This window comes from Vulpes vulpes, chromosome 2, assembly GCF_048418805.1.
Source record: "Vulpes vulpes isolate BD-2025 chromosome 2, VulVul3, whole genome shotgun sequence".
Classification (NCBI taxonomy): Eukaryota; Metazoa; Chordata; class Mammalia; order Carnivora; family Canidae; genus Vulpes; species Vulpes vulpes.
The window spans coordinates 63,317,571-63,335,042 of NC_132781.1; the positions used below are offsets into that span (position 1 = coordinate 63,317,571).

At 36.1% G+C, this 17,472-nt stretch overlaps 1 pseudogene; it reads left to right on the forward strand.

The window, feature by feature from the left end:
* The first annotated feature begins 1,078 nt into the window (after positions 1 to 1,078).
* LOC112909251 (ubiquitin carboxyl-terminal hydrolase 1 pseudogene) overlaps positions 1,079 to 17,472 on the forward strand; it is a 35,035-nt pseudogene continuing 18,641 nt past the window's right edge.

The following is a 17,472-nucleotide window of genomic DNA, read 5'->3' on the forward strand; positions in this document are numbered from 1 at the left end:
CAAAACAAGGTTTAAATGGATTACAATCTTGCTTAGTTCTCTCTCATTTTATATCATGCTTCCCTTCCTTCTCTTTTCCTAAAAGTCTTCCCTCAATAAATCATATTCACAAGAATCCTTTTTCTCAGGTTCTGATTCTATTTAACCTTCTCCAGATTGAATGGTGTCCCTCCAAAATTCATGTTAAATTCCTAAACCCCAATGTGGCTGTATTTTGAGATATAGCCTTTAAAGAGGAAATTAGATGTTAATTAAACAATGTCAAAGCGTCGGACCCTAACATAATAGGACTGGTGTCCTTATAAGAAGATGAAGAGACACCAGGGGTACACATGTGAAGACTCCGTGAGAGGCTGGTTGCTTGCAAGCCAAGGAGACTTCATCAGAAAACTACCCTGCTAGCAGTTTGATATTGAACTTCCAGGTGTTTTTTAAACCACCCTTTCTGTAGTATTCTGTGATGCTGACCCTAGTAGACTAATACACAGACCTAAGACAGTTCATATCAATAGTGGTGCCAGCAAGCTCTCAATAAAAATGGATTCTAGAGGTAGATCACTCCCCAAAACCCTATCTCTGGTGAGAAGAGGATTATTTATAGTCCCTAGCATGCTGGGGGGAAAGGGGGACTATAAGGATTATAGATTTAAATCGCTGTTAAATGTAATTATTCATTAAAGGCAGAAAGTGATAAACCTTATAATAAAAAAAAATCAAATATGAAACTGAGATGGCCATCTCAGAAGTATTTAAGAGACATTTATCTCCTATAGCTAGAGGGTAGATAGAGTTGAAGAGCTCAAGGCCAGAATATAACGGTAGCAGAACTTCAGAGAATGCTTAAATTCTCAGCCCAGGCAAGACTCTTAAAGCCAAAGTCAGGACCCTGATATAGAATGAATAGGACCCAGAGACTTAGATTGGGCCTTTCAGGGTAGATACATTTGAGAACTATAAATCCTCAGATTTCTCTACATCCTCAAAGCCTACAGTAGTGGTCCACTGCCTCCTGTGCTCCCTTCCTATTTACCTTGCTTGAAAAATTCTCAGAGGCCTCAAATTATGCAGATGTCTTATAATGAATGTTTTCCCCTCTGATGGGTTCCTATGTCCTACTCTAGCCAGCAGATTATATAGACAGAGCCAAATATCTGTTATCACACTGATAGGAAAATGTTGGGCCTCTAATGTAGGAAAATACTTGGATAGCAAAGAAGCTACTGAACCTGGCTACTTTATGCCAGCAGGAAGTGAAGAGTATCTGCAAGGGAATCCCGAGAGTTCTGGATTCAGAGGATGGAATATAGATATGAACAAGGGAGAATTTATTGATACAGGACAGTCTTGTAAGAAACTGAGTTTAGTACCTGGTAAGAACTCCAGGCACAGATCTAATGCACTGATAGAATGACCCTTAGAACCTTGGAAAAGTCATGATACCAGAACGGCTGTGACAGACTATGGAAAAAGGGACCAAAATCTTAGAAGTCCACACACTAGAACAAATGGACTCTCTAACATCAGATATCCACCAGCCTACTATGTTCTTCAGGAGAATTAGTTCATTTATCAAGACAATAGGAAATGCAGTGTTGAGGGAGCCCTGGCATCACTGCAAAGCTCAGAGGTGGCTATCCTATGTAGGTCAAAGTTAATGATTTGCAATTTTTTTTCAAAAACCCGGCTACCAAGTCATCTAGGATTTTGACAGAAGCAGGATGAGCATATTGGGCAGCAAGACTGGAATGGCATTTGGGGTGCTGATCTATGGAGATAATTGATAGAGCAAAGTGTTCACAGTAGCAAAGTAGATGAATATCCAGTAAGAATATTGTTTAATAAATATGTCTAAAAGATTGAGGTTTGCTGCCCCATGGAAAGCCTTTTGCCTACCTAGGGGGGCACTTGACGGGATGAGCACTGGGTGTTATACTATATGTTGACAAATTGAACTCCAATAAAAAAAAATATACATTAAAAAAAGAGAACCCTTTGCCTACTTTCCAGATCTAAACTAGGTTTGAAGGAAAGGTCAGGCACCCGTGGAAGAGTCTGCAAAACTACTATCATGTATATAGTATTGATTCCTACATTTCTCCTCTGAAAGGATCTATGGCCCATCATGTAACTAGAGGACTGTTGGACACAATGATGCTGATCCCCAGGAACATAAAGTGCATGAGGATATGGGGTCAGGTGGAACCATGACCCAGGTTTGTCTCCAAGCGGTTCCACTAAGTTCATGGACCTACCAAGGGCTCAGTTCTCAAAAGTATAATTGGAATGGTCATAGTTAATACTCATCAGGACCCTCACACGGATTCCTTACTTTATAAAATAAGAGCTATTTTACTTTACTGGCTTATGTTAAGGAAAAAAAAAAAAAAAGATGCCTCATGGAAAATGACAATGGACTACTGCAAATTTAACCAAGCCATACCTCAAGCTGTAGCTGCTGGGGCGATATGGTGCATTTATTAGTGCTTATTTACATACCTTCAGGGACACAGTACTCAATTACTGATCTGGTTAAACACATTCTTTTCTAAAATTACCAAAAAGGAAACTCAAAGGTAGTTTTTATCAACATGGCTGAGCAAACACATATTCAGGGGCTGGCTCCAGGACTATGTTAATTCTACAGGTTTTTATCACAGTATAGTTCTTTTTTTTTTTTTTTAAGATTTTATTTATTTATTCATGAGAGATACCGAGAGGGAGAGAGGCAGGACACAGGCAGAGGTAGAAGCAGGCTCCATGCAGGGAGCCCGATGTGGGACTCCATCCTGGGACTCCAGGATCAGGCCCTGGGCGGTAGGCGGCGCTGAGCCACCCGGGCGGTCCCCACAGTATATTTCTAATGGGACTGAACTATCTGGGAAGTCTTCAGGATGTGATATCGTCCCCCTATATTGATATTATGCTTATTTGGAGTTTTGGAAAGTCATCTACTTCTAGAGCCCATTTTTACTGAGATTTCTGACACAACTCTTAGATCACTATGAGTCTCCTAGGGCTGTCTTAACAGAACAAAATTTCAGGAATTTATGAAGTCGAATGACTGGATGGAAATTCATTACAAAATATTTAAATAGGAACTAAACATTGCTTCTTTTTTATTCCTAGAATGATAATTAGTTGTTCTTAATCTTTACAAAATATATGTTATCTAGACAGTAAATGGTATGGCCAAACTGAAATTTCTCAATACACTAATTCACGTATTAACCAGTCTGCTTTTTCCTCAAATAGTAGTTTTAACTAGAAATCAGCGTCAAATGTGTTTATTTAACCAGAGCATCCCAATCCCATGCAGACAAATGCCCTAAAACTGCTGTTTCTGTTCTTGAACAGGTTGTATTGTTCTCAAAGAAAGAAACAATGAGAAATAAAATTAATTAAAATACAAAATATTTCAAGGAAGCAGGAAGAACCAAAAAACTCTTTTAACAAGCTTACCCTCTTAAAATAATGGAGCACTTAAAATTCTTACATGGGATTGGCTGGACCCAACTCTGCAAACTTCTTCTTCTCACTTTTCTCTTTCAACAAGCCTACAACACAATTTTCTCAGCCTAACTTAAATGAGAGATGGTCTAAAACTAGACTTTAAATATAGTCATTATCAGTTTATTTAAGATTATATTATCATCAAGGCTGAAAGCTAGGAAGTAGGTGCCCTACGCATCATTGCATGCAATAAGTAAGTTAATATAATACATCACTGGTTTTGGTGTTAGCAACTTTCTTTCCCTTTCTTACCTCATTGCTTTTTTATTTAAATTATGTCTCTTATTCATTCATTTACTTGTAATTCCAGAAAGATTTGTCCAACAACACTTATTGTATGCCAAGCACAGTGATTGGCCCTGAGGACAGAGGAAAGAAGATTCTCAAAGGACTCACAATATTGGCTTTTAAGAGAATATTTTCGAAAACAATGATAGTGTTTTTATAGATAACACAGTGTAAACATTCCCAGAGGAAAAGTGCTTTTCTACTGAATGAAAAACACTTACCTACTGATGCTGAAAAAATGTTTATCAAGAGAGGGCAGCTGACTGTCCAGCCCTAAAGATTACCTTGAATTTACAAAGGTCTAGATTACAGCTCTCAACTTCATGGGCTGATAAAGACAATACTGTTACTACTCTAAACTTAAGAAATGTCAAGGATGCCAACGGTGTCCAAGGAAGCAGGTATATGAATTGAAATGTAAACTTATTCCATCACAGTGAGAAACTAAACTTTTAGGCAGATAGAACAGCTGTGACAGTTGACATATACTATGTGGGAAGCCACATTATCACAAAGCGAGTTGACAAAGCAGTTGACACCCTGTCCTTCTGACTCAATCATCACAAATATTGTTCTCTGTTCCTGCATTTTCTAAAGCTTTCATCACTGGCCCTGCCTTATTTTTCATTCAGATACAGATATTGCAATACTATGAGTGAGGTTACTCTCTAGTTCTCATTGGCTGGGAGATCATTAAAGAAGAAATTATAGGGATGCCTGGGTGGCTCAGCGGTTTATCGCCTGCCTTCTGCTCAGGGCATGATCTTGGAGTCCCGGGATTGAGTCCCACGTCGGGCTCCCTGCATGGAGCCTGCTTCTCCCTCTGTCTATGTCTCTGCTCCTCTCTCTCTGTGTCTCTCATGAATAAATAAATAAAATATTTTAAAAAAAGAAGAAATTAAAAATTTTATTAACTCTAAGAACTAATTCCTTTTATTTCCAAAGCTTTCTTCTCAGATCCCAGTCAAATATATCCCGGTAATCCCTATTTTAGAGATATTTAAGGGAAAATAGAGAAGAAATACATATCATGAGAATCCACTTGAATTAAGATTGACTTAAACTAACCATAAAAAGTTCTAATTCTTTAATCTAATGCATGTAGTAATGGTCATGCCTCTTTTTCCTATTAATTCTCTAAATTCATTTAAAAATAAATCTCTTAACTGTGTATGTAGCATCTTTAAAGGTATTTTCTCCCCAGAACTGCCTTTGACTTCCCATCACGGCAAAAATCTTCTCATTCATTTTCCTGTGGCATAGTTAAGGAGAAAAATATCTGTTCTCAATGGAAATCTAAGAATTCTACTTGTAGGAACAAAACTGTTTATTTTTGCAGCAACCTAACATTACATTCCTTCAGGGGAAATTAAGCACAGTGGAAAACCTTAGTGTATTTCAAGCCCAAGAAAATAAATCCTTTTCTAAAGCTGCATAAAACTAATATTTTCAATTTGAGTATGAGTACGGGGAGGGGCAGAGGAAGATGGAGAGAGAGAATCTCAGGTAGGCTCCATGCCCAATGTGGAGCCCAACACAGGGCTCATATTTAAGACCTTAAGATCGTGACCTGAGCTGAAATTAAGAATCTGACACAACTGATTGAGCCACCCACATGCCCAACTGTAGCTGGACATATTAATATCATTTGAAATTAGCAAATTTCCTGCCTTCAATGCAGAGCATTTTAACTCCTCTTACTATTAAGAATATCCAAAAGTATATTACTTGAATTTTTGCTTTAACTTTTTAAATAAAAGATTAAATTGCCTTAGCAAATGAATGGTAATTATAGCTTAATATTACTGTATTTTAAAATACTACCTTTGGGGAGTAGAAGAGATCGGAGGAGATTAGTTATGATTCTTTTGCCTCCAAAGGTGCTATGTCACTGATTCCGTTTATAATTTTGTTGTTATATTAATCATAATTTGCTATTCCCAGCTCTTACGCTTCTGAAAATACTTATAAAAATTTCAATTTAGTCAACTTCACAAAGATTTCTTCATCATCATAAAGTATGTATGTGTGTTCAGGTTTATGGTTGGATGTAGCAGAATAGCTCATAATCAGAGTTGCATAACTTGGATTTCCTGAAACCCCAATTTTTAACAGATATACATTACTGTTATAAAAATTCTCGCTCTATCTACCAATGAAATTTAATATCCAAATCAAATAATGTACTGCATATCTACACCTGTTCTGTATATTATACATAAGCTTTCTTTTATCAGATATTATTTTTTAAAATTATTCTTCCTGCCATGAGATTACTCCTTTCATTCACAACATTGCCTGATGCAGGAAGAAAAGGACAAAACTATAGATTCTGTATTTCTATAAACTATCTGTTGTTCTTTGCATTCTCTCCTATCCCTCCTGGAAATGAGGGAGACAATTGTTGCTGGATTGCCCGTTATTTCTTGCCCTATATAATACGTCAAGTCATGGATATCTTGATCATTGAATTTACTCTTGGCAATAACAAGAAAAGAGCAACAAGATTATGAATTATAATGAAAATGTGACCAGGAATGAAATTTATTTTTGATAATTTTTAGTTGTATTTGCCAATAAATTTTATTGTATTTGGTATAAAGCACTTAAAGAGATTTCATAAACTATTTTAACATATATTAAATATTCTCTTTATAAGATTTCTTGGAATGATTAAAAGTATTAATTCTCTAATACTAAACTCATAACTAGGTCTAATATTAATGATGATAGATACTACTGTGTAATAGTGCTTATTTTCTTTTGACAAAAGGACTTTGGAGGTTTTAAATAAAGTTTTTCCCTCTCTATTCAACATTACCTTGTATAATGGTAAGTTTTCTTTATTATATAGAAATGCTCTGGCCATTTCCTGTGTTTAGTAACTTTCCCAACACAATATTGAAATAGCACAAAGGTAAAAGACTGACACTACCCAACTGCAAAATTTACTATAAAACTAAAGTGATAAAAAGTGTGGTATTATTGAAAGAACAGACAAAAAGAACAGTAGAACAGAAAGCCCAGAAATAGAACCACATAAATACAGATCATTCATCTTTGACAAAAGAGCAAAGATATTACAATGAAGAGACGGTCCTTTCAATAAATGATGTTGGAACTGGATATCTACAAGCAATATATGACCTTATAGGCCTCACAAAAATTAATTCAAAAGGGACCATAGTTCTAAATGTTAAAATGCAAAACTATAGAGCTTCTAGAAGAAAATCTAAACAAACTTAGATATGGTGATAACTTTTTAGACACAATATTAAAGGCATGATTCATGAAAGAAATAATTGATAACCAGGACTTCAATAAATTTAAGAACATTTGCTCTGTGAAAGATAATGTCAGAAGAATAAAAAGACAAGTCACAGATTGAGAGAAAACATTTGCAAAAGATATCTGATAAAGGACTGTTATCCAAAATATACAAAGAAATCTTAAAATTCAACAGTAAGAAGCCAACCCAATGAAAAGATGGGCAAAAGGCCCAAAAATACATCTCATGGAAGAAGATATAGAGACGACAAAGAAGCTTAGGAAAAGGTATTCCACATCATACATCAGTAAGGAGTTGTAAATTAAAACAATGAGATACCACTACACACCTATTAGAATGGTCAAAATCCTAAACACTAACACCACATGCAGGCAAGGATGTGGAACAACAGGGACTCTCATTCACTACTGGGAGTAATAATTTGCTGACAAAATGATACAGCCTCTCTGGAAGATTGTTTAGCACATCTTACAAAACAAGCATAATGTTACCATATGATCTTGTCCAAACAAAAACCTGCACGTGGATGTTTATAGCAGCTTTTTTCATAATTGCCAAAACTCGGAAGCAACCAAGATGTCTCTCAATAGGTGAATGAATAAATAAACTGGCATATCCAGATGATGGAATATTACTCAGCACTAAAAAAAAATGAGTTATCAAGCCATTGAAAGACATAGAGGCAATTTAGATGCATATTATTAGGTGAAAAAAGCCAAAAGACTCTGAAAGGCCATATACTGTATAATTCCAACTATAGGACTTCTGGAAAAGGCAAAACTATGGAGACAGTAAAAACATCAGTGGCTTCTAGAAATTAGGGGGAAGGAAGAAATTAATTGGTAGAGCAAAGAGGATTTGCTAGGACAATGGAACTGTTGTATGTGTTACTATAATAATAGACACATGCCAGTATATTTGTCCAAACCCAAAGAATGTGCAATACCAAGACAGAACCCTAACATAAACTTTGGACTTTGAGTGATATTATTGTGTCAGTATAGGTTCATTGATTGTAACAAGTGTACTACTCTGGTAGGAATGCTGATAGTGAGAGGTGGGGCAGTGTGTGTGTGGCAGGGAGGGGAGCAGGGGTATATGAGAACTTTCTGTACTTCCCATTCAGTTTTGTTGTGAGCCTAAAATTGCTCCAAATTCTAGAATCAAACTTTTTTCAAAAAATCCATGTAGCTGTACAGCTGAAAAGCTCTCATCTAACCTTCAATTGGAAATGATTGGTCTGCATTGTAATTACATGCTAAAAGGAAAATATCATGAAAAGTAGCTAATAGAATTCTTAAGTTCAGGCTTCCAAAAGATGAGTATTTTCAACGGAAATTATACGATCACCTTCTGAGAGCATATTTGACAATATACATCTGTGTGAAAAGACGTTTTCTCTTTTTTTTTTTTTTGAAAAGACATGTTCAAAGACAAAACATGTAAAATCGCATTATAATTCAGAACAGGTGAATATTCGGAATAGATTTTGATGATATAGAACACTAAGCTTGAATCTCAATTAAGCAAAATTTATTCCCCAAAGTAGAATTCCACTCTTCTCATTAGTACCTGTGTTTAAAAAATTTAAAGAGTTATAGTCAATTATTATTCCTTGTATCATTTGAACTTCATCAATTAAAAATTGTGGAAATTAATTTTTTTAAAAAACCCTCTTTCTAGACACATTCTTTTCTCTTTTGTGTTACTACTTCTCAAATTTGGGTGGGTTGTTGTGTGGTTTGTTTTGTCTTACTTTCATCTCCATGACTTATTTTATAACTTATTTTATAATTTTGTACCTCTTAATACTTTTCAAAGAGAGGTCTTTATTTTCCTCCCTGGTCACACTCAACTTCACCCCTCTTTCATTCATTACCTCATCTGCCCAACACCAACCTGGTACCTGACAAACATCTTGGGGACCCTACCACTCTTCCACTACAGCCAGTGGACACTGCCAGCCTTATTTCATTAGCTGTATCATAAGCATTCCTCTCCTTAAATGGCCTTTTTCCTTTGGCCCCCTCAATATCCATGACCTTCCTGCTATTTCTCAGGCTTCTCTTCTTCTGCCTGCCTCATTTATTTATCTCACTTATTTATCTCGTTCTACCCTCACCTCCATAAACATAGCCTCCTGACTGATTTAATTAATTCCAAAAACTATTTCCATCCTAATTGTAGTGAATGCTAAGGATATTTTATATTACATTTTCTTCTAATATAATATTTTCCTTATATCCAGCATCTTCATGGTCATTTTCCTTTGTGTGTCCCATAGAATCTCAAGCTTGGTATGTCTAAAACTGAATTTATTATTCAACAGGAATGGTGATTCCTCCTTTATTTCCTCAAATATTACTATTTCCAGTTATACAGCCATAAACCTGGGGTCACTCTCTACTTTCTTTTACCACTAATATCCAGCCTGACTCTATTGATTCTTCCTTCTAAGTATGACATACAGGCTAGTTCCTCTTTTTTTCATCCCCAGGAGGTGGGGATATCACCATCAACTTTTATCTGGATCATGGAAATTGCCTAATTGGTCTTTCTGCCTCTAGCATATTGTCCACACTATACTGAGTGATTTGTTCTAAAATTTAAATCCTTTGCCATCCATGCCATTTCCAGAGGGGCAGTAGTGGGTGAAGAAGATTTATTTGCTATTTCTCAACTTGCCACGTAGAAGAATTTTTCCAATTCATCCTGTGCTCTTGTGCTATACTATGGCATTCACTTCTCCCAAAATAGGTGGAGCTTGTTTCATTGGTGACTTTGGATAAGTAACAGTTCATTGTAAGTCAAATACTTCCTTTCTCATCCTCTTGGGGGTCAGGTTCTTAACAAAACATCCCTATGATCTGTTCCTCTGCTCCTGTCCCTCTAGGAAGACTGATTTTCTAGTACTGCCTTATGTCTATACATCAAATTCTGAGTCTCAGAATAAGGAAGCATATAATGTCTGTCTACATGCCTAAGCACTATATATCAATCTAACCATTCAGAAATAAAAAGGATATTTCATTTTCAATCTTTTTTACTCCATGTCCTATTTCTCAATTAGTTCAAAATCCCTGTGGGATAAGATTTGCTGTTCGTTGGGTCCCATCAAGCCCCAACACCTGCTATTTTTATCAGCAAAATTAAGAGACAGACAAGGAGAAAAATAAAAGATTGGGACTCCTGGTAGGAACCTCTGAGGTTTTGTTATTATTTTTTTAAGATTTTAATTATTTATTTGAGAGAGAGAGAGAGAGAACAAATGGGAGGAGGGGCAGAGGGAGAAGCAGGCTCCTGCTCAGCCCCAACAATGTGGGGCTCCAACCCAGGACCCTAGGATCATGACTGGGAGTCAAAGGCACATGCTTAACTGACTGAGCTGTTCAGGTCCCCCAGGAACCTGTTTTGATGGTAGTTTATAACAAGTGGGATGTTTTTACCTTGGCTTTTTATAGAGGCTTATGTTGTACTTTATGGTTTTTCACAGGTATGACTCTGGCTTTTATCTTATGTCCTGAGCAGGTGCTTCAGACAGCCCACCAAGAGCTGTTTTTCTAGAGGTAGAACTGAACCTGCTAGTCTTTAGAAAATTGCAGATCTACTGAAACTTTGGCAGATATGACCCTTACCCTGTGGGCTGTGACAGCCAGGCCTCGGAAGGAGTTGTTGAAAGCCTGCTCAAATTCCATCTCGTTGTGACTACTTTCAAAGTATACTCTGGTCCTGAAGAGGGGACAGTAGAACATCTAATCCTTTGGATTCCAGGGATTTAAGGGGCACACCTACCATATGATTTCAGACTGACTCTTGATTTGTTAATTATAAAATCTTTGAACATAGCTCTAGGATTCTGAGATCCAACATTGTCTTTACCCACAGAAGCCTGCATGATTTTATCAATCAAATAATAAAGAATGAAGTCCTTTGTTTTGAAAAGAATGTGTGATTTCCTTTTTGTAAATACAAAGACAGTTTACAAAGCCTTTGCTGGAAATACCATCATTTTGGCAGTTTTTTAAAAACATACTTTCTTTTATTATCAGAACAGGGAATGAGAAAATAAAAAGAGGAAGGAAAATCTTTCTGCAGGGAAAAGACGGAGATCTAAAGAAACAAATTAGATGATGGCAATGAGGTTGTGGGATGCCAGGATAGATTTGATAGGGAAATATAATAAGGAAGAGGAAATGCACTAGGAGGAACTGGTTTTAATTAAGCTTTTAATAAAAGAGACTATTTCTTCTTTTACTAGACTGGTAACTGAGTCCTAAATAAATCTAACAGGGGAAGAGAAGCAAAATCTCTGATCGCAGCTGTCAGATTCATGAACACAAGGGTAATTGCCTTCTTGAAGTCACAAATAGAGCTCATAGTACCAGTTTCTTGGGGAAGACACCCTTCAAAAACTAAGGCAGTTGTAACAAGAGGTTATAAAATATCAAGCAGATCAGTGAAAAGACTATCAGTATAACATTCTCAAGGTATTACTAGATAAGTTTTTAAAATAATACAGTTATTGTAAGTTGAATTTATGTCTCTAGCCTGGATCACTTCCTTGAATGCTAGATTGATATCAAGTGGACTACTTGCATTTCTCTTTGCAATCAAATAGGAACCTCATTTTTAACATCTCTTAAACAGAATATCTAACCACATCAATGCCTATAGTGTCATGCTGTCAACTGTCAGTTGATCAGACAAAATCATTAGATACAGCCTCAACTCTTTCTTTTATACCCCTCATTCAAATTCTTAACAAGGCTTATTGACTATGCATTCAAAATGTGTCTAGAATCTAGCCACTTCTTTTCACCTCCACTGCTGCCATTCTGGTCAAAGCCTAGATGATTGCTCCTAACTACTCTTCCTGCTTCCACCTTTACACCCACATAATTCATCCTTAGCAGAGGACATGACACTCCTCTGCTCACAATGCTCCAGTCCCTGGTGTAACTCTCACACATGTGCAGGAGAAGTGAAACAAAATTGTTAAATTTTTTACCCTTATCTACAAAAGCCAAAACATCTGCTTATTCTTTGACCCAGGAGCTCTATGCCTAGCATAAAACCAATACAAATGTATAAAAAATATATGTGCAAGGATATTCATAACCCCATTAATAGCTCTAACTGGAAAAAGACACAAATAGCCACCAACAGCAGAATATACGCACAAATTGAGGAACATGTTGATTTATATCACTCACTATGGGAGATTTTACAAGAGAAACATTAGGGATGGAAGGGAAAAAAACCCCACTAAATTCCAGAAAATAGCAGTTGCCTTAAAAGTGTTAGAAAAAGAAAGAAACTAACTTAAGAAGCATATCAAAGTTATAGAAATTCAACTGAGCCCTTTCACAAGTATCGCAAGGAATGGGAAACAGCAGCAGGGAATAGCAAAAAACAAAACAACACTTAAGTAAACTAGTACAGAAAACATGCACCATAAATAAACGTAATTTAAAGCCCTGGAACTTAAACAATCTCAAGCACACAATGTGTGAGGAGAACATGGAAGAGTTATTGGTCCTCAGAAAGTACCTAAGGCTTCAGATACCTCAACATAGTTGTAGCTGCAGTTCAGGATTCTGATGAAGTTTGAGGACATCTCCAGTAGGGAGAAAGGTGGGAGCAGGAAGGAAATATCCAGAGATCAGGTTTCACAGGTTTGAGCAAGCTACTGTGTAGCAGGAGAATTCCACTGGGCCACTGTGTCTGAGGACAAACAATATTCACAAGACACAATGAAGACTTTGTGGCAAGTAAAGACCACTCTCAGTATCACAACAGGTTGCCAGAAGTAGGGAGCCCAACAAGGAAGTGGGAAAGAAATGGGAAAGAAATGGGCATCTCTAAAAAGGTCTGGTAACTATGGTGGCTACCACTCAAGTGTCTAAACATCAATAAAGCAGATAATATTCTTTCACAGCAAAAAAGAGCAAGTAGTTGGTTTTTTCCTCTATATTTGGTAAATTTCTAATACAAAATTATCCTTTTTTAAAAAAAAGATTTTATTTATTTATGAGGGACACGGAGAGAAAGAGAGAGAAAGAGAGGCAGAGACACAGGCAGACGGAGAAGCAGGCTCCATGCAGGGAGCCCGACATGGGACTCAATCCAGGGTCTCTAGGATCATGCCCCGTCTGAAGGCAGCGCTAAGCTGCTGAGACACCTGGGCTGCCCTAAAATTATACTCTTGGTGAGATATTTCCCTACACTGAGTATAAGTTCACTGGGATGAACTCCTGACATCTGCTCAGGCTGAACAGAGAAAAATTTCTCCTTTATTCCCCTGCTCCTTTCCACAGCACATTCTTAAAATCACCAACTGTAAAGGCAACACAACTATCATGGGTGTCAGGAAGGGAAGAATGGAATTGGGGAGAAGAGTGTTTATGTGAATTTTTCAGGCAGAATCATTAAGCCATAATTTTTATTTCTTAGTGGAATATGAATAAACACTGCAGTATTGCAGGATCTTATTATACATCACCACTCAACAGCCATACAGAAGTAAACATCAGTATTTTACAAGCTAAATAACTCCAAAATATGACAGTGATAAACTAGTAGTCTGTTGTCCATAGTGCTATCACAAAGCAATTGCCACATGAGCTATTTCTTTTTTTATTTTTATTTTTATACATGTAGTTTTGCCATTCTTAGAACAAAATGATTACCCAAATGAATATGTGAATTTTAGCTGACCATTTGAAAGTTTTTTTGAAATCTATATAATGGTAAAAGTAATGAAAATACATTTTTTATAACCAGTCTGAAAATGCATAAAACCTAACATAGGCTTTGGCTATTGGAGACTAGAAACCTTCAATTTTTTATTTGAAACACTAAGTTTCAGATAGTTATTTTCTTAGTATTATATTTTATATGCACATATAAATTTGTACTCATAATCATTTCAGGAACAAACTCCTTAAAAATTACTTCGATATCCAAAATAAAGCATACATTTATCTGAAAAGGTAAACAAAATTAATAAACCAGAATAAAAAAAAAGAGAAAGGACCCAAGAAAAATCAGAGAGAAGTAACAAGTGACAACACAAAAATATGAAGGGAAAATTATAAGAGAACACTGTAAAAAATTATATGCCAAGAAATTGGATATCCTATAAGAAACAGACAAATTACTAGAAACATACAATCTTCCAAAATTGGATCAAGAAGAAATAGAAAATTTAAACAGACTGAGTAAAAGTAATGAAAAGGGGATTCCTGCGTGGCTCAGTGGTTGAGCATCTGCAAGGGCTCAGGGCCCGATCCCATGGTCCCGGGATAGAGTCCCACATTGGGCTCCCTGCATGGAGCCTGCTTCTCCCTCTGCCTGTGTCTCTGCCTCTCTCTGTGTGTGTCTCTCATGAATAAATAAATAAAATCTTTTTAAAAATTAGAGATAGAAATGCCACATGATCCAGTGACTTCATTACTGTGTATTTACATAAAGAAAACAAAACCAGTAATTTAAAAAGAAATATACAGCCCTATATTTATTGCAGCTCTTATTATTCATAAGAGCCAAGATATGGAAGCAACCTAAGTGCTTACCTATAGATAAATGGACAAAGATTTGTTGTGTATATATCTATATAGATACACATGTACACATATATAGTTACATACCCAAACACAATGGAATATTATGAAGCCATAAAAATGAGATCATGCCATTGAGACAACATAGATGGATCTACAAAGTATTAAGTGAAAAAAGTCAGACTGAGAAATATAAATACCATATGATTTCACTCATATGTGTAATTAAAAAAATAAAACAAACGGAGGCACCTGGGTGGCTCAGTTGGTTAAGCGTCTGACTCTTGACTTGTGCTCAGGTCTTATCTCAGGATTGTGGGATTGAGTCCGGAGTCAGGCTCTAGGCTCAGGGCAGAGTCTACTTGAGATTTTCTATCTTCTCATCCTTCTGCCCCTCCCCTCATGCTCCCTTGCCCTCTCTCTTTCTTTCCTTTAATAAATAAAATCTTAAATAAAAGAAAACCTCTAAAAACAAAAAAACGAAGCAAATGAACAAACAAAATGCAGGATAAGACCTATAAATACAGATGAGAAACTGATGGTTGCCTAAGGGAAGGGGAGTGGGAGATACAGGTTTCCATTTATGGAATGAATTGAGTTACAGAAATAAAATGCACAGCAGAGGAAATATAGTCAATGATATTGTAATAGTGTTGTATGGTGACAGATGGAAGCTACACTTGTGGTGAGCACAGCATAATGTATAGAGATGTTGAATCACTATGTTGTACACCTGAAACTAATGTAACATTATATATCTACTTAAAAGCATAAAAATAAAACACGGATTTATCTGATATATGCTAAAATAAAACATTGATATACCTAATTTCAGTTTTATTGATGTATTTGTATTACTGGCAAATTATTTTTTTTAAGATTTTGTTTATTTATTCATGAAAGACACAGAGACAGAGAGAGAGGCAGAGACACAGGCAGAGGGAGAAACCGGCTCCATGCAGGGAGCTCAGTGTGGAACTTGATCCTGGGACTCCAGGATCATGCCCTGGGCCGAAGGCTGGCACTAAACCACTGAGCCACCCAGAGATCCCCTTACTGGCAAATTATTAATAAAAATATTTCAATAGCTTGATTATATTCGAACATTATGAGACTTTGTAATCTAAGTCTGAAAACTAATAGAGATGAGAGACTTGATAGTTTTTTGAGTCAGTTCATTCCATTAGGTCTTACACTGAGAAAATTCCTTAAGTAGAAATGGTTTCTGGTAAATATCCATCTAGTAATGTGCCCCTTCGTTTATAGTAACCAATGTAAAATCTGATTCTTCTATCATAAAAACAGTGTGCCATTATATAAAACCAGATAATATAATCCTGGAATTACCAAATATGTTTAGTTTGCCAGTCACTTCTATGTTGCAGGCATATGTAGTCTGACCAGTGTGGAGTTCCAAAGGACTATTCTCATCATTCCCTGCACCAATACTGCTCTCAAATATTAACTATGTAGTACTTTGTAGTGTACTCTCAGTACACTAATAAATGAATTCAGCAAAGCTTCAGGATATAAAAACACACAAAACTCAATTGAGTTTCTATACACTAATAATCAATAATCTAAAAAGAAAATTAAGATAGTAATGCCATTTACAATAGCATTTAAAAGTATAAAATATTTATATTTTATATAACCAACAAGTGAAAGCCTCATATACTGAAAATGACAAAACATTGATTAAAGAAGTTTAAAAAGGACAGAAATTAATGGGAAGACATCCTGTGCTTGTGGATTGGAAGACATAATATTGTTAAGAAGTCCATAACACCTCACACCAGTCAGAATGGCTAAAATTAGCAACTCGAGAATTCACAGATGTTGGCAAGGATGTGGAGGGAATGCAAACTGGTACAACCACTCTGGAAAACAGTGTGGAGTTTCCTCAAAGTTAAAAATAGAGTTACTCTACGACCCAGCAATTGTACTACTAGGTATTTATCCAATGGATACAAACATATTGATTCAAAAGGGCATCTGCACCCCAATATTTACAGCAGCAATGTCCACAATATCCAAAATATGGAAAAACCCAGATGTCCATCAACAATTGAACAGATAAAGAAGTTGTGCACGTGCACGCACACACACACACACACACGCTGAAATTACTCAGCCATCAAAAAGATTGAAATATTATTATTTGCAATGATGTGGATGAAACTAGAGGGGATTAGGGTAAGTGAAATAAGTCAGAGAAAGACAAATATAACATGATTTCATTTATATGTGGAATTTATTAAGGACCAAAACAGATGAACATAGGGAAAGGGAAGGAAAAATAAAATAAGATGAAATCAGAGAGGGAGACAAAACCATAGGAGACTCTTAAGTATAAGAAACAAACAGGGTTGTTGGAGGGGAGGTTAAGAGAGCTGGACTAACTGGGTGATGGACTTTAAGGGGAGCACTTGATGTAATGAGCACTGGCTATTATATGCAACTGATGAATCACTATTCTCTATCTCTAAAACTGATAATACACTCTATGTTAATTGATTTTAAATAATTTTTTAAAAGGTTGTCCATACTAACCAGAGTGATCTACAGAATAGTGAAATCCCTACCAAAAAATTTTAATAGAAAAATCTATTCCAAAATTCATATGGAATTTCAAGGGACTATAAATAACTAAAGCATTAAAAAGAACAAAATTGGAGGTCTCACACTTCCTAATTCCAAAAAATATTACAAAGCCACAGTCATTAAAAAAGTGTGGTACTGGTATGAAGACAAACATATAGACTAATGGAAAAGAATAGAAAGCTCAGAAACAGACCATCATGTACATAGTCACCTAATCTT